Source organism: Macrobrachium rosenbergii, chromosome 27 (genome assembly GCF_040412425.1).
Source record: "Macrobrachium rosenbergii isolate ZJJX-2024 chromosome 27, ASM4041242v1, whole genome shotgun sequence".
NCBI classification, from domain to species: domain Eukaryota; kingdom Metazoa; phylum Arthropoda; class Malacostraca; order Decapoda; family Palaemonidae; genus Macrobrachium; species Macrobrachium rosenbergii.
Window position 1 is genome coordinate 10,503,352 of NC_089767.1, and position 24,298 is coordinate 10,527,649.

Here is a 24,298-nt window from a genome sequence, read left to right on the forward strand (position 1 = left end):
TTTCTAGCCATTTGTCCCATTTCTCTCCTCCTCCCTCCCGTCCCACCTCCCCACTACTCACCGCCAATGCAGTCGAGCTACTTGGAAATCTATTTCCGTTCAGGTCAAGGCAGCGCCCGTCTTTCGTATAGATGGGCATCCTCCTTTGTTCTGTATATTTACGACGCCATTCCATCTACGTGGGTGTCTTTAACAGCGTTCACCAATCGTAATCGGTTAGGTGGTGTTCTTTTGTATAGAGAGGTCAATTTTTTGCCCAAATTCATAACTAAAGCTATATCAGGACATTGGAACCACGAGGCAGATTCAGCTTCGCAAAACACCTTAGTTAATTCGATTCGACATAATTCCTACATAGGTACTAAGGTGGCTTACTCTTTGGAAGTTTTCTGGACCGGGGTAGACCTTCGCCCTATGAAGGGTTAGCGTAACAAGGTGTTACTCTCGTGTTTTCCAGCTTCTTATACACTACTAGTCTCATTATATATATATATATATATATATATATATATATATATATATATATATATATATATATATGCAAGGGCGTTGGGTCGGGTATGATACATGAAACATACGTACCGGGGTCTAAGCGATGTCAGGCAGGGCAGCCGATCGAGACCACAGGTCTACCCCAAAGCCAAATCAAAAGTCCTTCAAAGAAGGCATCGTGCTTACCCCCATATAAAAATGGGAATAAAAGCACGTTAAAAGAAGAAGAAGAAGATATATATATATATATATATATATATATATATATATATATATATATATATATGTGTGTGTGTGTGTGTGTGTGTGTGTGTGTATACAGTATATACACACATATACTATATATACTGTATATATGTGTATGGTCATGTGGAGAATAAAAGGCAAAATGTCAGGAGGAAGGAAGAGAGTAAGATCTTAAAAAATGTTAGGCTGGTAGACTGGAAGTGGTACTGGAGAGGAAGGGCCTTCTGTGTATAAAGAGTTCAAAAGCTTCTGATAAGCTTGAACTACTATGAGATTCACAGCCGGTGTCCCGGTGTTTTTGCGGAATAAAATTTTATCAAAGTACTTGACAAAGATGAAACTTTGTCACAGGGTATCTTACATCCCTACCTAATTTTTGACTGTATTCTGTATTACGAGAGTTGCATAATTCTGGTAATTATAAGAGTAACACCGACTTCTTGTAGACATCGCCAGCAAACCCAGAGGAATGTCTTTCGAAGATATAATGACGTCATTAACTTGCATCCTTCTCGGTGGATAATTGGCTATTCGCAAAAAAGTCTCAACCTCTGGCAGCAATGAAGTACAACCAATACTCCTTGTTTACACTTTGTAGTAGTGGAAGTATATAGGATTTATGCCATGAGGTCGAGTGCTAGAATCCTTGAAGAAAAGGGTTTCCACAAGTAGTCCGAGAAATTACTTTCTATCGCTATTTCTCCACTGAAAAATTCTGTAATTAAATATCAATTAACAAAGTGAAGAAAACTTTGGCATTCGTCATAACTCCTTTGATATTTTTCCTAATATGACAGTGACGATCATTGTAATAAATAGACAACTGCATAGGATTAGATTGGTAAATGATCTTAACACAAAATGACCAACAACCCTCTATCTCTCTTTCTTGCTAATATTCTGCAATGTTTTTATACATTGCTTTCTCCTTGCTTGCTTTCTTTCCAACGCCTTATTATTATCAGGTTTTATGAGTCCAGAATGACTTCGTCTAATCTTAGAGACAAACAGTTGCTTATTGTAGGTCGTAATTGGATGATCTGCCAATTCATCACTTTCAATTAAGAATCATTCAAGTGAGCAAATTGAAGGACCGAGTATATTTATACTTTTTAGTGTGCAAGCAATCTTGGTATTTAAAAGCATACCAGCAATCGAACTACCGTGCCAGTAATATTCTGTGGAATATGAAAACAACTTTCATTATAATGTTACAATTCAGCCATTGTTGCACTAAGAGGACAGGAGCGATCATATGAAATGGCATGACCTTACATGGATCCTTTATTTAACATATTTACATATGAGGAAACTTGACATTATAATCAATGGGTGGATTATGGCGTTTCGGGCTAAGCCCAAGCAGTGGGACCTATAGAGGTCATTCAGTTATGTATTATAACCCATGACATTTTTTTTGGCAAAGAAGTTTTAATGTTGTTCCGCAAGTTATATTGTACTAGGAAATCAACAACTATTGCTTTATAGAGCATACACAGTTATCTTTCTGTACCTTATGGAAGTCAGCAGATGACGAAAACTTGGTAGCCTTGGATGTCCGGGTGTACTCCTTACCAAAAAAAAGGGCCTTATTATTCATTTACCTGTTCAAGCTTACGTAGGGTTTGCCACGGGCCTCCTCACTTCTAAACAATTGTGCAAGTCGAATCACAAAAGCTGTCCTACAGCCACGGGGACAATGACTTATCATAGCCGCCATTCTTGAAGCCTGGACAAGGTACGAATATTCATTCAGAATTTCAGAGGCAGCTGTTTGTCGTCATCACCTTGTGGGAGGAGTCGGGACGTCATATGTTTACGTCACGTATAACTTTGAACCCATACATTAGAGTGTTCCGCCACTGGCTTCGACTGCTTTATTTTACTCTTATGAATATACTTTTTTCTAATATAAGTAATAAAGAATGCTGCCGAAAATTAGGTAGAGATGTAAAGTATACTATGGCTAAGTAATATCTTTGTTAAATGCACAGGAAAAAAGTTATTCGGAAAAACACCGGGACAAAGGCTCTGAATCTCATAGTAGTGTAATAAATGACACACAAACGAGCAGACATCTTTCACGACTGAGTCTGTTTTTATAAGAGCTAAGAATTTAATCTTCATAGGTGTATGAGGAAGCTTATTTTGTTGATGTTTTCGGCACAGGGGGGTCGTCCACAATTCAGCAGACTCAGTTTGAATTTGGCAGTGACCATTGTTGTTCTGACTTTTCTTCGGCGTCACTCCCTGCAAAGGGAAACGGCTTAAAAGTTATACCTATCCATCTATCTATCTGCCTACCTATTTATCTATCAGTCTATATATATACATACATTCATATATGTATAAATATGTATATATGCATATACATGTTTGTATAATATATTATGTAATATATATATATATATATATATATATATATATATATATATATATATATATATATATATATATATATATATATATATATATATATATATATATATATATATATATATATGCATGTGTGTATGATTTTCTCACGCAAAATTCTACCAAGTAATATTATTTCCTATAATTCATAGTCTCATCTATTGATTTTATCCATATTGAAGGAACCATTATTCCACTTACCCGCGCATTCCAATCATTCTTTCATCCAGGCGTAACTTGAACATCCTAGTCATCAGCTCTCTGGCCACTGTAGCTCTTCTGGTGTCTTTCGAGTGCCCAACATCTTCCATTGCCCACTCTTTGAATCCAGTCGTCTCATCTTTAAGTATTCTAAGACGTATACTAATCCCTTCCATTGTCGTGTTATTAAGTTCTGCCTTTTCCTCAGTCGTCTACGTTCATCATATTTTCAAAATACTCGCTCCATCGCCCCAGGACGCATTTACTTCGGACAACATCTCCCCATCTGCGTCTCATATCAGTATCATTTTGCACATTAACGTTTCTCTCTGCTTTCACCTTTGTATATATATATATATATATATATATATATATATATATATATATATATATATATATATATATACATACATATATATATGTACATATATACATATTTGTGTGTATATATATATATAATATATATATAATAGAACTTTTCTAGTTCATTTCTTAGGAAATCGGTAATAACTTGTAAGTTCTTTCGAGCCTTTGCTAAGAATAAATTATCGATAACGTATATGAGAGGAACCTTCACGAGGTAATTTCAAAATGCCGGGAGTATAGTTGTACTTCATATTTCAATTTGGTTATTACTCTTTCCGCGTTTTGCTGCTCATTTTCTCTTTCCAAGCAGTCGTTATACTTTCCACAAAAAGTTTTGGGCCAATTCACATTATACATTATGTATGGTTTTTGCAAAATTGTGAAGTCGTGCTATTCATGCAGGTTAGTCGACTTGAACAACAAAATTTGCAGTATAACCAAAACCAATCTTGTACTGTATATCTGTGGAAGTCTTTGAAGCTGTTTCAATAGACGAGTTAGTATTTACATTTAAATGCATGCAAGTTCTTAAAAAACTGCTGATGGGATATAAGGACTGCTCAGTTTGGTCACTGTCCTTTTCCTCTACCGGCAGCATTCTTTTTGAAACCCGTAGTCTCCCATCATTCTGGTTTTCTGTGAAGTAATCATAATTTTCATAGAAAACAGGAAGAGCTGGGAAATGATGAGTAATTCCTGTATTTCGTGCTGATGGAAAACCCTTACAGTTAATGTAAATTTACAGCAGGATAATCCGAGCCGTATCTCACAACCCATGTGATAAAGACTGTATTTATGTTAATTAATTTATATGATTGGTATGCATTGATATTTTTCATAATAATGTAATTCACTTTCAGTGTGATTTAACCACATGACTTTCAAAATTTTGCTCATGACTTATATTAATTTACAATTTTCTAATTTTCAGGTCTGTTTTTCTCCTACTGTTGTCAACGTCCAGTTTTTATGTCATGGTTACGGCCAAGTGAGTATTTAGAGTTTTACGTGCGGCTTATAGTTCTTCTTAATATTTAGTCTAATATTTAATGGGAACTGTGTATGCTTCTGAAAGTATAATGTTGGGTATATTTTTCCAAAACAATTCACACCTTTGAATCACCACACTCATTTTTATTTATTTATGTATTTCTTCATTTATTAGTTTTATCAGATGTATGAGTTATTATAATTTCTCTTATCTACAAATGCCATCTCACTTCATGTTCAGACTTGCACTCAATCGACCATAATATTTAAAACAAAATCTTGTTCAGACTGGTGTAGTGTTCTGTAATTTCATTATAGTAAAGATCTCAAGTGGAAATTACAGTAATAAGGGGTCCGTCTTGATATTTATTCCGTAACTGTATTTAGTCATGCAAATGTCCCCTCCTCGCCTCAGCTCTTAGGGTATGAATTTACAACCTATGTTCTTCAGCTGCTGCATACATTAAATTTGACATCGTTGTAAATTCCTTTTCATTCATCTTCATATTTTGTCCTTCCATTAGTACTTGCTCATGACGTTATTCAGTTTCATTGTACTAAACTTCCGTAATGCCATTAGAACTACTCTATTTACTGTCATAAATTGACTTCCGAAATGCTGAGCAAGATTGATTTCATTTTTGTTTTCCCGGATGCCATTCAACTAATTTAATGGCTGATTTGTAGAAATTACCTTCTACGACGTTACGGAAAATTCTGTGTAACTCCCTAGTGCAGTTTATTAATTTTGTCTCTTTTCATTTGACATGCACCAAAGTAATTAAATTAATTGGGTTCCCCCACCCCGCTCCAGGAATGACCCTTGTTATTGTCAATGCTGAGAAAGAATACGCCCGAATGACTGACCTGCTGATTAAATGTTATTTTTGAGAATGGAAAATTATGCTCTTGCGAATAAGGTTATTCGTATCGGGAAGAGATTTTCATTTATAGATCAAAGATTGCAAGCTGGTTGTTACAGGCTCATGATAATTTATGCAAGCATACAGACAATATATCCGTGAGTGATGATATTTAATTGATTTATGTCAAAGTTCAAAGGCCAGTGGGACTGTCGATCAAGTGCCTTTTTTTAGACTAGACTCAAAATAAACAGGAAAAAGTAAGGAGAAAGATGCTTATTAACTATAGTAATGAACAAAGTAAGAGTTTGCCGAGTAGATACGTAATGAACTCGTAAGTTGGAAATGTAGGCGCGAGTCAAGATGACTTTTGGGAACGTTCCAAAACACAAAATGGAAATCGATTTTTATAAAAAGCAATCGGATGTTCAGTATCATTTGTTGATTTGAAGAGCAATTATGATAAGGTCATGATGACAGGTATTCGTTTCATTGAAATTTATTAGCATGTTATATCTTGATCGCCATGCAGTCAGTCTTACAAACGTTTCTCTGTACTTGAGATCTACTGACAAAAGCTTAGGGGTGAATATTAAGTTAAGTATATATTAGTTTTACCAGACCACTGAACTGATTAACAGCTCTCCTAGGGCTGGCCCAAAGGATTAGACTTATTTTACGTGGCTAAGAACCAATTGGTTACCTAGCAACGGGACCTACAGCTTATTGTGGAGTCCGAACCACATTATACCGAGAAATGAATTTCTATCACCAGAAATAAATTCCTCTAATTCTTCATTAGCCGGCCGGAGACTCGAACTCGGGCCTAGCAAGTGCTAGGCGACAACTCTACCGACTCGCCCAACGGAGAACTGGTGAATATTAAGGGTTGGTCCACAGAAGAAAGAGGTCGTAACGGAAGGTTATTTATTAATGCAGATGAACATGTACAGTAATGTAAGTGTAGAGGCGAGGGCCATAATAAAGGACATTTACAAGCATACTATGTGTATGATTAGGGTAGATTTATTAGCAGATATATCATGAGCCCCATTATTAATCCATCTAGCGTTATTTCTTCAAAACCCGGCGGGCATTTTGAATGATCCTAATAGCCTGCCGAGGTAATATGTCCTTGGTTGAATAGAACTTCACCTTTACTTCTGTATAATAGAGAACTGTTTGTCAAAAGCGTCCATTATCAAGAGATCCATTCAATTTGTGTAATTGCAGGACTGTAGGTTCCGAATTGCCTTTGATTTTGAAGCCTTTGATGGATTACAAACAAATTTGAATTAAAATATCTCTTAATTAATTTTTTGGTATTATGATAATACATTTTATGTCTGTTTCTGTTAAAATGAAGAAAATGGTGCGCATCCATCATAAACACACATATATGTGTATTACTTGTGTCAGGCTCCAATAAGACGGGATGGTTTAGAGTCCAGATTCTGTAATTTACAAAGTAAAAGCTTTCGAAGACATACAGTATCCTTTATGAGGTACCGATGTACCTGATGAAGAAGACTGTATGTCTTCGGAAGCTTTTATTTTGTAAATTAAAGAATCTGGAATCTAAACTGTTTTCCTGTCTTATCGGAGCCTAACACGAGTGATATGAATGCATATACACTGAAGCTATGTGGTTATTTTGTTTTATTATTATATATATATATATATATATATATATATATATATATATATATATATATATATATATATATATATATATATATATATATATATTGTTACGTGTGTGTCTTGGCTGATCAGTTTATTACTTGATTTACGTAATTTTTACACGGCCCTGCATGCCAAGGACACACGTAACCTGTCACTTGAAGCTACGAATTAACCTCAAAGACAGTCGTTATATTAACCAAAGGTCGCCAGTTAAGGGTAATTAACCTTAACAAAGAATATTCATGGAATAAAGACTTTATGATAAACGTCGCCAGCTGCGGACACAGAAAAAATCTCTACTCGTTAAGATGGTATTAAATACAAATTCACAACGGCTCTTCCAAACAATGGATTCGAGACACAAAGAATGCAAAAGAATTAAAATGACTTGCTTCCCCTAATCCCTAGTCTTACTGGAATAAATTGGATGAAGCTAAACAATATAATAATTTGGCTTAATCTAGGCTTCGTAAAAGAATCTACCGTAAATGGTGGCTGGAGAATGAAACAAGGAAACTGAAATACAGTGGAAGATAAAGTACTTCGACAAAGGATGAACTACAATTCCAGACTTACCGTTATACGAAGGTTGTTGCGCATCAACTGTCGAGCGGAAGTTCTGGGTTTGATTCGCCACTTCACTTAGTACATAGACAAAAGACGGAGAGACCAAAAAAGACGTCTGCTCTCCGTGATAGTTTAAGTCTCTCTCTCTTGTCTGACCAGTGCTGGGTCAAAACAGGGTAGCACGTCGTATGCCCTTGGAGTCTGAAATTTTGTCAACACATCCGTCGAGTAGAACAGGTAGAAAAAGCTTTAAGACCACCTATCTTAAGGTCAGATATGGACATTTTTCTTATGGGGTTAAATATCTAATGCTACTGGGCTCTTTGCTACAACAGACATTGAAGTTTGAACTGAAGATGCTCCTAATGCGGGACAAAAGGCTGTTCCCTGTCTTGGCCAGGCTGATATTACAACAGACAAATGTTACGAGGGTGAACAGCAGTAATAAAATTAAAAAAATTATATATATATATATATATATATATATATATATATATATATATATATATTATATATTTTTCTGACTCACATCAGGATCAACCCAGGTCTTTCCATTGAAGGCAGGGGCGCTGGCCACTAGCCATATGAGTCTGAGACTTGTATGGCCTAGTGGGCAGCGCCCTTTGCCTTTCAACTGAAAACCTGGGTTAGATCCTGATGAGTCAGAAATTTATTTCTGTTCCACGCATGATTGTGTGTTGATTATTTCTATATTATATATATATATATATATATATATATATATATATATATATTATATATATATATATATATATATATATATATATATATATATATATATATATATATATATATATATATATATATATATATATTTTCAACGAGGGAAACCTTCCTCTCCAGCCCTCTTTTCCCAATTACAGTAATATAAAGCTTAAGAAAAAATATTTAAGCTTCTTGTGGATTCATAATAAATAAAGAGGCTGTAGGTAAATAACTCGCCCCTTTTGATTTCTCTCTCACCCATCCCTTGGGTAATGTTTAACCCTCCTTTGACCGAGTGATCTGCCCGAGGCCTTAATTCCAGGTGCGGTCCTACGGAGGTTAATCCTTGCCAGCGCAGGAGTGACTCACAAAAGAAGGCGAGCTGGCCCGTAGCAACTAGCCCCACGTGCTGGTGCCATGACACCTGGGCATGAGTGACCTTGCAAGGCGGCCTGCCCACCAATCGCCACGTGTGAGTCCTCTGTAGAAAATGAAGTACCAGTGAAGACAACGCCATCTGGATGAAGCAGAATCTTAATCCTCCAACATTACAAAAGGGTGCTGCACAGACAGATAGACCTCAGAGACGTTGGCAGACCTATCCAGGGCACTTTGCAGTCCCCTTGCTCCCTTTGAAGTCCCCATGCTCCCTTTGAGCTGCCCCTTGCTTTCCCCACGTGGCTGGTCTAGAAGCTTGGGTTACTTTTGTGGTGAACCCTTCTTTATCACCCTCCATAGCTTGTGCCTTAAGACGAGGAAGCCCCCATCTCCTGAAGAAGGCAATGTATCCGAACTAAGGTTCTCGAAGTCAGTCACATACCATGTTATTTTCTCTCACTATTTCATTTTCTTTTCTCAGTGCGATTTCCCTCAGTGGCATCTGTGTTCATAAGTGAAGTGCATAACAGTAACGTAAGTGTATTAACTAGTGTTGCAACCCCATTCAGTTTCCTTTAATTACACTGCCAACTCTTTTATTAACTTTTGCGTTCTCGATTGCAAATAGGAGTGCTTGGTGTGGAATGATTTCATCATCTTGTGTATGCACAGTGGCCTCACCACTGTAGTCTCTGGCTGGCTGATGAAGAGTTAGAGGAATTTATTTCTGGTGATAGAAATTAATTTCTCGCTGTAATGTGGTTTGGATTCCACAATAAGCTGTAGGTCCTGTTGCTAAGTAACCAGTTGGTTCTTAGCCACATAAAATAAGTCTAATCCTTCGGGCCAGCCCTAGGAGAGCTGTTAATCAGCTCAGTGGTCTGGTAAAACTAGGGTATACTTAACTTACCACTGTATCTTCCATTGTGGTGTCCTTTGAAGCAGGCCTGCCTTGTGTATCATCGTGGATCTGTCGCCTATTGTATGGTTGATTGTACGACAGGGCTCTGTTCACCTGTCCACTATCATTTCTCATTTTTCTGGTTTGTTTAACGTAAATGTAATTAATTGCGTGAACCCTAAGTGCTTATCTGATCATTCCTTCATTTGAAGAAGGCCTTAAGCCGACATTTTCTAACATACTTTTGTCTGACCCCAGAACTAGAGATTAGATGCTACTAACCAACCCACCCCACCCCACCACGGTAGGTTTCTGTGAATCTTCAGTTAAAATCATTCGGCGGCCTTAATTCAGCCCAGTTGACCTCTGGGCCAGATCAGAATCATATCAATATATATATATATATATATATATATATATATATATATATATATATATATATACATATACATATATACACGCTTATATATGTGTATATATATATATATATATATATATATATATATATATATATATATATATATATATATATATATATTATATATATATACACGTTTATATATGTGTGTACATGTGCATATATATATATATATATATATATATATATATATATATATATATTTTATATATATATATATATATATATACAGCTAATTTTCATTTTTTTGTGATGGGGCTGCCAGCCCAGTGACTTCCTACTTCACTGCTTAGGTCGGTTAACAGTCATTAAAAGTTAACACGAAGGCTTAAATTGTTCGGAAATCCATAGGTAAGTTCATTAACTAGTGCAAAGTTGTCAGGAATTTGGGGATGAGTTAAAAAGGAGGAAAATAGTTAAATAATAATAAAATGACAACGAAGAAATATCTGAAATGATTAATATAGAGTATCTGAGAAACAGAAAGCGTAATGGAAACGACGATAGTTCGTCCATGGTGAAAGGACTTTGCTTCCATGGATGGAGAGCTTGTGAATCCACTCTTCTTCTCAAGGGCAAACCCGCAAAGGTCTGCTGCGATATTTTCGCATCACTTTATTTTGTTTGTTTACGCCAGTCATAGTTAACTGAGTTATTGTTTTTATTCGTGAGGTCATTTCTAGGCCAAGGGTTTAGTGTTCGGGTCTGACTTTCAGTTTCAGTAACAGAAGATACTAATTCAGTTACATGTGAAGAGATTCTTCTGGGAATCATATGTTACGCTTTAGTGGCCACAAATTAGGCCAGCAGACTTCGCCTTTTAAACCTGAATGTTTCTTTTTTTTAATGTCTTTTTTTTTAGGAAAATGTCATCGTTAACATGCCAAAATAAAAAATAAAAAATTACCTTTTTAAAAAAAAATATGTGGATCTGTAAGCAATCGCTTGATATTTTCAGTTCTTTCCGTCTTGCCTTTCTTCAACATTCTCTCTCTCTCTCTCTCTCTCTCTCTCTCTCTCTCTCTCTCTCTCTCTCTCTCTCTCTCTCTCTCTCAGTCTCGGGTAGAAAACAAGTCGGAATTCACTTCCCATTTGGATTCCATTTCAAAACAGACCTCGGGAAGATTGACGTGAACTGACTACATTGGAAAGCGGAACCACTGGCCTGACGGACCACATCTCTCTCTCTCTCTCTCTCTCTCTCTCTCTCTCTCTCTCTCTCTATTATTATATATATATATATATATATATATATATATATATATATATATATATATATATATATATATATATATATATATAAGCCCTCTCTGTCTCTCACACGTACATATATACGTAGTTTCCCCTTATAAGGTTGAATTGTAAAATATTTTTTCGTAATTTCAATGAGTCTTCTATTGGCAGATTAAGAAATAAATACAGTAAGGAAAAAGAATATATAGATTTTGTTACATGCGTTATAAAAATCCACTGATGGCACCCTAATCTCTGTTTCGCAGAAAATTTTTGACAGACAATAATTTAAGATATGAATAATTTTTTTAGGCAAAAATTCTGTTTGTCACCTGCTTACTAAAGTCTAGACCTTAATGCTAAAAATTCTCGAGATAAAAACAGTCTGCAGAAAGACCAACTATTACGCTTATACTGTAGATGATGTTATTTTTTATTGATATTAGCTATAATGGGCTCTCAATCTTCTATAAGTTGCGAAAAGTCCATTTACTTCATTTGTAATATGGAACATGTGAGGAAAAAGTAAAATAAACTAGCTTTAAAATGAATAACAATTGAATAAATAATTAGGTAAACTGAAAAAGTTATTTGTATGTGCTTTTCAATAAGTGATCAGAAGATAGCAACGCTTTCATGTGTTATGTACTCAGAGTAAAGTAACTAATCTAAGAGTAGTTGACTATTTCGCAGAGGTAAGTGACAGGCTATTATTTGAGACAGTCTTCTATCGAGGTTTGTTCCTGTGCTGGAATCCTCGTTTCGCTGGTTGCTTTGGATTGTAAAGAAGTACGAAGGAAGTGATAGGCGCACTCTTAGTAAAATAGGTCGTCAAACCAGTTTGGGATAATAGTTAAAGACAGGGGGTTACGAGGCTTGTTGGCAATGTGATATAGCCACTCATCAATATAATATAATACCCGAGCAGTTAGTAAAGGAAATTAATGGTGCTACCGTGGCCAGATGTTAAAATTACTCAAGACTTCTTTAATTTTAATTTCCCTTCTGTGTGTTCGCCAGTGTTCCTGTCACGCTCCATTTACCACCGCAACTCCTACAAGATTGGAGGGATTTCTGTCAAACTTATTAGAAAGGTTGAACGTCATGCAAAAATGTGCTATAAAGTAAACGGTCCGTCCTCATTTATATATGCGTGCGTGTTTTTCTTCAGTAAGTAACGAATTTCCCAAAAGATAAAAATATGGGTCCAAATACTGTAGATTTCGCTCGCAACTTTTTTTAACTTCAACATATCCTCTGAACTAACACGGGTAGAGACTTCATATTTGGCATGTTTGCTTAACTACTGAAGTTCTTTCAAATGCCACCTAAGCTTCAGCCTTGGAACCTTGACCATAACCTGTACACTGAAATCATCTGGTATAAAATTGCAATAACCAAAATGGTATCTCCAGCATTTTATTAGTCGGAACGTTCAGAGAGAAGTGGGGGCGGGGTTAGTTTGTTGCTGGATTATATGCATTGCCTGTCGAATCCTTTTCTAAAGTAGGTATGCTTGTGATATTTTTGGGGTGATTTTTTCCTATGCAAGATTCTTCTTGCGTGTGTTCGTTAGAAACGAAAAGTTCTCCGTGATTACGTTTCTTCTCTAGCAAGACATTTATTTCCTCACCTTGAGTTCCTTCGGAAAATATGTTACTTGTGCATACGTGTGTTTGTTAGCTTATATTATGTATTCATAAAAAGTGAATAGATTAGCCCACGCTGTTCTGTTCGTGACGAATTTGTCGTGTCTTAGTATATTTCGGAATGAGACTATTAATACTGTAGCAGTGGAACTGATAGAGATGGAGTGTACGTAAAAAATTAATAAGATATTGGCATACCATTCCCGCCGTGCGTCCACCCACTCGTTTATTGGTAAATACATAACGTGCTTGCGTGTATAATAACATAGATACCACCTTCTGACAACCGCAAGGCATGCATACATAATCCATACACATTGTCAGAAAATGGTCAAGGCAGTCTTGTATTTTTTATTTTGACCAAAGAAATATTGACATGTGGTTTGTTGTAGACATTTGGTCTTTTGTACACCATGTGTTGAGTATTTTATTTTGTATTATTAGTCGGTTAGGTAATTAACTCCTCGATAAGGCTTGTAGTTACTTCCAAGCAAATCTAATCTTATTTGTACTATGTGACAGTGCTTCGAAGCAAAACTGTTAAGTTTTATAGTCCATTATTTGAAACAAATCCGTTGTACAGTTCAACTGAGCAACAACAAAAATGCTACTTGTGAACTTCTCTCTCTTCCCCTCATTTCTTTTTTTCTTACTATTTATCTATGATGATACATATTCACGATATATATATATATATATATATATATATATATATATATATATATATATATATATATATATATATATATATATATATCTATCTTTGTAGATCAGGTTGCTCATAATCCCTTTTCTTGACCCCAGCAGACCTGGTACCCATTTGTAGACCTAGCAAACAAACTTGAGTGCTGCATCCTCAGCCATGCGCCCACTTTAGCTGGTTTCATTTTCCAAAGGTGAGTGACCGGTGGGGTTGTCACATACCAGCGCCAACATATATATAATATATATATAATATATATATACATATGTACATATATACTCGTACATATATATACATATATATAGCTATCTATAATAATAAAATCCTAGTGCATCTAGCTTGTCTGCTCAGGGTGGGAGGCGTGGTAGGCAGGGGATCGGGAGGGTAGTGGAGACATGAGGGGCAGCGCCGAGTTCCAACGCAGCGTAACGCGAGCAATCAAGCTTGCATACTACATATAAACCAAAGTCAAACACGTAAAAAAATGTCTAACTTTTAGTATGAAAATATTATGGAAATGAAACAAGCAAAGAAGAGGATTGTTTTATACAAGCCGGGCTATCATTTGCTTTTCATAACATTGTTAAGGTACTTGGGTGAAACTTAGGAACCGAAATCATAGTAAATCACACGGTTTTGAAACTAAGAAAGACCTCTCAACTGACGACACAGAAGGAAATTCATAAGAGTAATCAAGTAAGCTTTCAGGAAATTTCTCATGTAAAGTTGGTCCTTTATAGAATTTTATTAGACAAGCAATGTAATTAAATAATTCTGCAGTATTGTGGGATTTAATATAGGACATGAAAGAATTAATAAAGAAGTAATTCTGGTATGAATGTTATAAAAGTTCGAAGTACATAAAACCTAAAACTAAAGAGAATAATATTATCTTTAGCTTTATTTCTATTTGAAACTCACTTGCGTTGCTTAAAGAAAAAAAAAGTAGTAACAAAACAAGGAAGCCTTACGTTTCTTTTTATGGCGACCTATTTAGAAAATGAGTCGAGCCCCAGGTCAAAAGACAAGTGGGAGGGGGTTGGAGTTTTGGGAGGGGGATCGTGTTGTTAGTTGGTATTGGGGTGGCCCCACAAAGAATATTGTTCTTATTATTGGTTGTACCCTTAAGGGATAATAACCACGCGATGCACATAAAGAGAAAAAACAATGTCAAACAGGGAATCATGGCAGGAATGGTTTCTTGTTCGTATCGTGTGTTGGGTCATTTTCGTGATGACGTTTCAATTAGCGCTTACTTTGGTATTTACATTAGGGAAAGGAATTTCTCTCTCTCTCTCTCTCTCTCTCTCTCTCTCTCTCTCTCTCTGTGTGTGTGTGTGTGTGTGTGTGTGTGTCTAAGACACACATACGTGTAATGTGATATATATACTATATGTATGTACAGTATGTATGTATGTATGTATGTATATATATATATATATATATATATATATATATATATATATATATATATATATATATATATATATATATATATATATATGTATATATATATATATATATATATATATATATATATATATTATATGTATGTGCGTGTGTGTAATGTAAAAGACAGTATTTAACCTAATGATTTTTGTGTGCTTAGTGCCGTGGCAAGATTTATTTTTGACTATATTTCAGTACGCTCGAAGAATAAACCATCTAAATGAAAATTCCAAATCACTAGAGAAAGGCAGCTTGAATATATATAAAGCGAATTTGATATTAAATGACGTTTGTAGCTTAATGTTTGTGAATTTAAGAAGCGTCACGGTGCATGTGGCAAAAATTCATATATAGCTAAGTGTTTCAAACGCGGTAGTCGTGAGTTGATATGGGCTCTTAAGTTCAAAGACCTGAATTCGACAGGCATATGTATGACAGAGTCGGTATTCTACAGCTCTATAGTCCAGCGGTCAGCGTCACTAAGTCGTCGTTCCCCAACAATTCGGTGGTTCGCGTCCACCTGGTGAACGATCACTTACAAATTCCCATTCTGTGTTTATTCCGAGGTTGAGTGAATTTCATGTTAAACGACTTTTGTAGCTTAATGTTTATATATATATATATATATATATATATATATATATATATATATATATATATATATATATATATATATATATATAGTGTTCGTGTGTAAGCTGCACTGTGTATCTTATGATTATTGTACGTTGTAACCCCACGGTACACCGGTCTCTGACCGGGTTTATATTTAGCAAGATTTATCTTTGAATGGTATGTGCAAAGTTACTTTTCATGGCGAAGTACTGATTTTAATTTCATTGTCAAGTCAAATAGTTTCAGTCTGTCACAAGATGTTCAAAAAATAAAATAATGAAAATAAAAGGTCCAAATCACTAGTTGAAGGTAACTGAAGATAAAAAGTTTTGGTCTTTACGACTTTATCTTTGGAGAATATCTGTTTGTGGCAGGAATATTTACACTGCAATAATTAACCAGAATATAGTTTTATTTTTTAACCCAGCTATTACATTGTAAAACGAATAGTGACATACAAAGATGATATATGATAACAACTCCTTTACCATTTTTTTCAATGACTGGTCAGTGTAAAATTAATTTTTCATGTTAGGATGCGGTTTCAGTGTCATTTTTAAGTAAAACGCTTGTACTTCATTGGAACAAATAAAAAAAAACAAATAAGCAAAAGAAGTTCAAAATGATGACGTGAAGTTGGCCAAAACCATGCCTCTTTATACTTTAATGTTAAAACGTATTTGGCAAAAATAAAATAATAGACATAAGCAAGATGTAAACCATGCAAAACCTCAATAAATTTAGTCTCCATTGGTATGTAGATTATTACGATTTATTTCAGCCATTGCACAGAAAAGCGTAGTCAGTTATCTTTGTTAGCTCTGGTTCACTACAGCTACAGCCAACGAGGCTAAAGGTTCCATTATTGTTCACTGACAACACACTGGTCAAGGGAGCTTCCAGTGGTGCTTATAATACAATGACTGTTGTCATTAATTATAGTCAGTTAATTTTTTAGCTTCGAATATATATATATACATATATATGTGTGTATGTATTATATATTGTTGCAGAAAGTTGCGTTTTAATGCACAGAGGAACCATAGTTCATACTTCTAGAAGGGATATATGAATAATCCATTCTGCCTCTGTAGTCAGCCATTTAAAGGCGTTCCTGCCATGTAGGCGACTGTGGTTGGTTGCTTTCATTTCTTACTATCTTTAAATCTTCAGCTGAAAACCTTTATAGATAGAGATAACAGACTATTAACCCAAGAGGGTTTCAAAGGGGAATCAGACTACAGAGACAAGTTATAGGAAAAGGTGATAAATAGATAAATATGGGAACAGAAAATAAAACCCATAGACCCGAAATTCGGGAGATGTCAGCAGAGAGCAGGAGTGAACTTGTTCCTCAATTAAATGTTTGGAGATCAGAAAATTACAGCTGCACTAGGCAGACTGTCACACATTTTAATTGTGGCCAAGATAAAACTCCTAGCCAGCTGAGTAGTGTAGCCTGATGCTAGTAAACGACACACTGTTTTCAGCAGCTGCCTTCTTAGTGTTGCAAGTAAAAACAGGTAGATCAGGTAAGGAAGAATGCAGAGGTTGTTTGTCACTGTAGTACACTGTAGTATATTTTATGCAACCAGCATAATAAAACTAACTTTAAATCTTAGCATGCCACAAGCCAGCGCTAAGAGTTGGTAAAGTAAACTTGACTTATGACATAATTCTATGCAAGGGTTTGAGATGAGAGTCAGCACCCTAAGACCCAGCTGGAGAACAGTACTCCAAACAAGGAAGAAGAAAGTAGTTAAAACACATAAATAATAGCTTCATCCTGAAATATTCTAAAACATTCCTGTAATACCACCTTTATGAGAAACAAAGGACGCAGTATTATGTATATGCTTCTCAAAAGTCAATTTCTTATCAAGGTTACACCTAAAATCTTAACAGAGGCACTCACATTTAAAACTGTACCACTTAAATGGAAATCAGGATGCAAGGGCAAAAGTGTTCTGGACTGACTAATTGTCATACTTTGAGTTTTAGAGGGGTTAGGCCTCATGCCCTAAAACCTACACTCATGAACACGTACCAGATCTCTGTTCCAGGATTCTGCAACCGCAGCCCTAAGGTGCAGTGAAGGAACAACAGCTAGAAGAGTAGCATCATCTGCATGCTATCAGTTTGTTCCTTAGATATTGTCAAATGTCACTAGTATTGATAATGAACAGCAAAGGTCCAAGAACACTACCTTGAGGAACACTTAAAAGATCCACCAATTCCCAGTAACCTTAGCTTTTAGATAAGTACTCCATGATTCACACAAGCAAAGGCTACACAAAAATCTAGATGGACCATGCATGCCTTTGCACCCTCGTCAAGAGCACTCTGCAAGATGGTGGATATTGACAAGAGTACATCACAAGTACCAAGGCCTTTACAAAACCCACTGTTATGTTGGTAGTAAGTGGTTAGGAACTTCACCTCAACATATTGCCCTGAATGATAGAAAAGAGAGAGAGAGAGTTATATATATATATATATATATATATATATATATATATATATATATATATATATATATATATATATATATATATATATATATATATACATACATACAACTTTGGGTAACTGATACCTTCAGGGAGTTGCAGGCCTTCCTCTTAGTGTGCGCTAGGTCCAGTTGGGCCAGCTGTTAGTCGCTGGATTAGGGGTTCGAGCTCAGGTTATGAGCACTTGCTGCTTTATAGGTTGATACCTTTCTATGTAAAGGCTAGATACACAATCCATGACATTTGATAACGGATAGGGCTGAGTTGTTTAGTGCTGAGTCTCCTTGGTTTTAATGAAAGGTTCATTGGCCCTAGTCACCTGGGAACTGTACACTACAAAGAAATGGCTATCTTTTATTGTATTTAGCAGTGAATTCTCTATGAATTTCCTCACATAGATTGATAGGTTCAGTTTAGAAATGGCCTCCAGACCTAAGCATACGAGTATAAATACTAAGGATAAATTGAAAGTAGAAAATTGGAACTTAAGAACCATAAATCAAACTGGAAAGAGAGAGCAGATAGAAAATAAATTCAGGACATATGGACAGGACATCTCAGCTGTTTAAGAATCGTGGAGCAAAGGTATGGGGAAAAAGAGTCTGTTCAAGAAAGATTAGGCACGATTGTACTGCCAAAGGTAAAAAAGGCACTGACTGAATGGTGAACAGTGCGCAGTAGACTTCTGGTGGTAAGATCTAAATCAAAAGTCGTGCAAATGTGAGTATTATAGTGTATGACACACAAATGGATGAGTTCTCCGAAGAAATAAAAGATCAGTTTTATGTAGAACTGCAGATTGTTATAGATGAAATACTATAAAGAGATTATGGGAATTTTTGGTGGTGATTTAATGAAAGAGTTGGTAGGAACAATTAAGATTTTAAGGTTGTAAAGGGTAAGGAAGGTCAGGGAGGGAGATTGCACACGAATCTTGGGGCAAAATATGAGTCTTTGTTCTCTAGATGATTTGGTAATTGGACATACTCTTTTTCAGCAAAAGGTCATCCATGAATATACTTGGAAATCTCCAGATGGCAATCATGGAAGTTAGATGGATCACAGATCACATCACATAGGTATCAATCGATGAAGAAAAAGGAAATTGAAGACTGCTAAGAGCTACACAGGAGCAGAGGTAAACACCGGCCTTTCATTACCAAACTAAAGATGAAATTGAAAGTATCCTGTTAAGCTTAAAGGTCAACATCAAGAGGCTCTTGCAAATGAATGTCAAAATAGATTTTCAGTCCTAGAAACCATATCTGGGGAAGAGCAGGCAATCAGTGAGAACTGGTTTAACTTCAAGAATGTATATCGATCTGCTTGAAAAGAACTTGGGTATCGGATGAGACCTGGGATACAGTAAGAATAGAAAAAACTAAAGGACCAGACATATTTCACGGAGCAGATGAAGAACACAGTAGGATGTCTAGATAGTGAAGTTAAACGAAGATCAAGAAGAGGTGAGAATATGTGGACAAGCAGTGGCAATCTGGACAAAGCCGTGTAGTCAGGGAGTGGCATTAGCTTTACGGTAGCCTTTAGAATTAATAGAATAAACATGGGTGACAAGAAAATTAAAAAATACATGCCAAAAGGAGGGATGGTAGAATAATAACATCAGAAAACAAGATAATGCTGGACGGGACATTTTTGTGGGGTCATGAATATGAGGTGGGGGATAATTTGATAGGTATGCCAGAAGCTGACTAAGATCTGTGTGTGCTTGTGAATGAATTCACATTTTTTGAGGTAGATTCAGCAATTAAGAAATTTAGGAGATTGAAAGCACCAGACTATAATGAAAACACTGCAGAGATGATTTTAGCTGAAACTGAGATAACACCTTGTATGCAAATAAGACGTTTTGCAGAATATGGAACAAGGAAACAAAGCCTGATTATGGGAATTGAAAGTTATTTCTAAGATACCAAAGAAAGGTGGCCTGATTGAATGTGGTAACTATAGAGGCATTGCACTTATGCCGGTTGTCATGAAAATATTCAGTATTCTTATTCCTGATAGGCTGGAGAAAGAAATTAATAAAAAGGCGAGAGATAAACTGGCTTGTTCGAGAAATGGCAGGAGTTGCACAGATCAAATGTTTTTGTTGACATTGTGCAATAACGCGTGGAATTTTAAAAATCCTTTTTTGATGGATTTTATTGTTTATAAGGAAGTGTTCACAGACCAATATTTTTGAAGGTCTCGCATCACTCTGGTATTCCTGTGAAACATGTAAAACTTAAGGAAATTACCCATCAAGGAAGTAGATAGGGAATGCTGTTTTACCTTTTGCTGTTTGTCCTTTTGATAGATTTTTTGATGAAAAATGCGGCCAGAGATGAAAGACTGGATGATCTAGGAAATTGAGGCTGTCAAGCCAAGCAGTAGGCAGCTTTCAGCTACTCTGCGTCTAAGACAGTGAAAAGAGGGAGTTGGAGTGGTTGGACAGCAAGATAAGCAATCCAGAAAGTAAAGGAGATAAAGAACAAGGATCTACAGGTGGAACTGGGAGAAAACACACCACAGTTGCACTGAGAATTAATGTTAGAGGTGTTGGACAGCATGGGTGAAGACAAAGCTTAAATGGAGGTAAAATAAAGGGTAGAAAGTGGGTGCAACTTGGGGCCTTAGAAGGGACGTTGCAAACACCCTCTAGTAATGTCTACATATTGATGAAAAGAGAAGGTTTAGATTACAGTAATTATAGAAAGTTGACAAGCTTAGACTATATAACATTAATCGGCAAAACACTACAAAATTTGCAAACCTTGCATAGTAGAATGCATCATTTTTGTAGCATATATAGAGAGATGGGACTCAAAAAAATAAAATCTAAGAATAACAGAAGTAGTGAGGACACAGTACTGAATGCACAAAAAGGATGAAGTAACGGTCAATGGAGAAAGGACTAATAATGCTGAATCTTGCCAATATTCTTCAAACTATCAGGAATAATAATGTACTCGTACAGTAAAGGTTCTCTTGAGTTGGAATGTAGTGAATGACTGGGACAGGCAAATCAAATAGTGAGCAGGCTATATTAGATCTGGAAATCAAATGGATTGAGACTGAATACAAAGGTAAGACTATACATAAGTCTAGCTCGATCTGTAATGCTAAACACGCGAGTCATGTTGTGACAGTGAATCGATATCTAAACGATTATGTCGTTTTGGGAATAGTTTTAAGTAGAGTACTGGGGGTCCGAGAGCAGAAGTGAGTTCACCATAATGCCCTTAGGGAAGTTACGGAGGCTCTGTATCTAGAGGATTTAATTAAGAAACCGAGGTGGCTATGGCTTAGACATCTCTTTTGCAAACCCGTGAGAATAATGATTATATATATATATATATATATATATTATATATATATATATATATATATATATATATATATATGTGTGTGTGTGTATATATATATATATTATATGTATATATGTGTGTATGTGTGTGTGTGTATATATATATTATATGTATATATATATATATATATATATATAGATATTTATATATATGTGTGTAATGTGAAAATCATGTGCAATCTACGGAGGTGTAAACTAACGCTATTATATTGATCTAGGAAATGCTATGTCTAGCATTGGTAGTATTGTGAAATGATAAATAATAATGCAAAAATTATAAATATAATTATTTGTTTTTGTGGTAGAAGGATGAAAACCGAATGATTACATAGCAGCAGTGGTAGTAGTAGTAGTAGTAGTAGCTTTTCGTTGGGTGAGTTGGTAGAGTTGTGGGTTGGCAGTGTAAGCTAATGAAGAGTTAGAAGAATTTATTTCTACAGAAATAGTCAGTTTTAGTAAAGTATCCCGTCAATTCCAGCTGTTTATCAACTCAGTGGTCTGAAAACTAAGGAACTTAGTAGCGTAGTAGAAGATTAATTAGTAGTTTTAGTAAAGTATCTCAATTCTAGCATCTATAATTAGTTATAGTACAATAGTATCTGTAGTAGTAACAGACGTTATAACGGATTTGTTGTAGTAATAAACAGTCTTTGTAGTCAGTGGTGATAATGGGAGGAGGGGCTTACATTAGTCATACTAATAGTAGTAGTAGTAGTATCAGGTAGGGAAGGTGTTAAAATGTGTTGGTCAAATTTTTAAACTTTATTATATAAAACTATAGAATTTCTTTCTGAACAAATCATACAGATGCGACCCAAGTTGAACTCTAAGTACAGAAAGAGAGAGAGAGAGAGAGAGAGAGAGAGAGAGAGAGAGAGAGACAGAGACAGAGAGAGAGAGAGAGAGAGAGAGAGAGAGACATGGATACCACAACTGAGTCGAGGTGAAATTTATTGAGTGTTTGCCTAGCGGGGCTGAGGGATCGATTTGATAAATAATTCAGATGTTTTCGAGTGGCGACTGAGAAGGGGTGGGTAGGAGGCGGCCGACATTGCTCGATATGCTCTTTCTAGGCTATTGCCTCTACTTATAAGTGGTGAGGGGGAAGGGGGCGTAAGAGAGTAGTGTTGGGGGATGGGGGATCATGACGTTGGGGGTTATATTGGGTGGGGTAGAGGTCCCTTTCTTTTGCCCGGGACGCCTAGCCTGTTGGTTGAGGGGAGGAGAAGAGGAAAGGGGTAAATGAAGACGAGACGGGGGTCTAGAGAGTCTTTCCTTTTACCTGAGAACTCTCTCTCTCTCTCTCTCTCTCTCTCTCTCTTCTTTCAATTCGTCTTCCCGCACTGGAATAAAGCACAAGGATGGCAGTGAGTTATGGGAGCAGGGAGGGCTGAGGGGACCGGGAAGAAGGTTCCGTAGCGTAAAATACGATGATATGGAATTACATGGATGTCACCACCGGCGTCGTCAATTTTAGTTCGGAATTGAACTTCCGGTAATATCCGCCACGGCGATTAGTATAATGTCTTTGTGATTGTGCTGTTTGTTTATTTGCTGTTTTATATAGATCTATCGAGAAATAGCTCTATTAATGTTTCATATTTTGTTTGTCTTGATTTCTTAACATATTAGTTTAGCCTTGCAATGATGTACTTTCAATCTTATTTATTTCAATTTTCTTTTTATTCCGTACACTTTTACTCCTGTGTCCATTTTTTATTTTTTCGCACTGAATTTTCAGTTTTAACATCAACATTTCAACCGTCTAGTTTTATTTCTCTTTAGTAATTTGCTTTGCCAACATTCCGTTTAGGGTTGCAAGTTCATGTTTGTATATTTTATTATTTTCTTCGCTGGTCCACTCAGCTTTATAACCTAATTTTTCTTATTTTTCTAATTTACAAAATTCGGAAAATGAAGCCCATTTTTTCTTGACATTTGTCTTTTTGTTACCTTATTTTTCATATAGTTCCAAAGACCTACATTTATTGTCTTCCGTGGGGGTGATGGATGTCCGTCCTGTTACTCACAGCATGAGTAATATGCCGCTTCCGAAGGCTGGATAGGTATCGGACCTCCCGTCTCGATAATTGATCACAAAAATTGATCGGCTTCCCGTAGTGGACCTTTGCTCTTTGGCTTTGTTTGCTATTCGAGGCCCATTATGTTAGTATATATATATATATATATATATATATATATATATATATATATATATATATATATATATATATATATATATATATATATATATATATATATATATATATATATATATATATATATATATATATATATATATATATATATATATATATACACATATACATATACATATACACACACAGTATATATACTGTATATTACAGACATGCATACATACATACATACATATATTTATATATATATATATATATATATATATATATATATATATATATATATATATATATATATATATATATATATACACATATAATATACGCGTGGTGTCACAAAACCCCTAGTATTGTTTCTGAA

General features: G+C 35.6%; 1 long non-coding RNA gene across 1 annotated transcript in view; it reads left to right on the forward strand.

Moving 5' to 3' along the window:
• LOC136853395 (uncharacterized) overlaps window positions 1-24,298 on the forward strand; it is a 305,968-nt gene that overhangs the window by 138,221 nt on the left and 143,449 nt on the right. Inside the window, exon 2 of the long non-coding RNA XR_010857446.1 lies at window positions 4,652-4,708. This is a non-coding gene — a long non-coding RNA (uncharacterized lncRNA). The remainder of the gene's footprint in view (window positions 1-4,651; window positions 4,709-24,298) is intronic.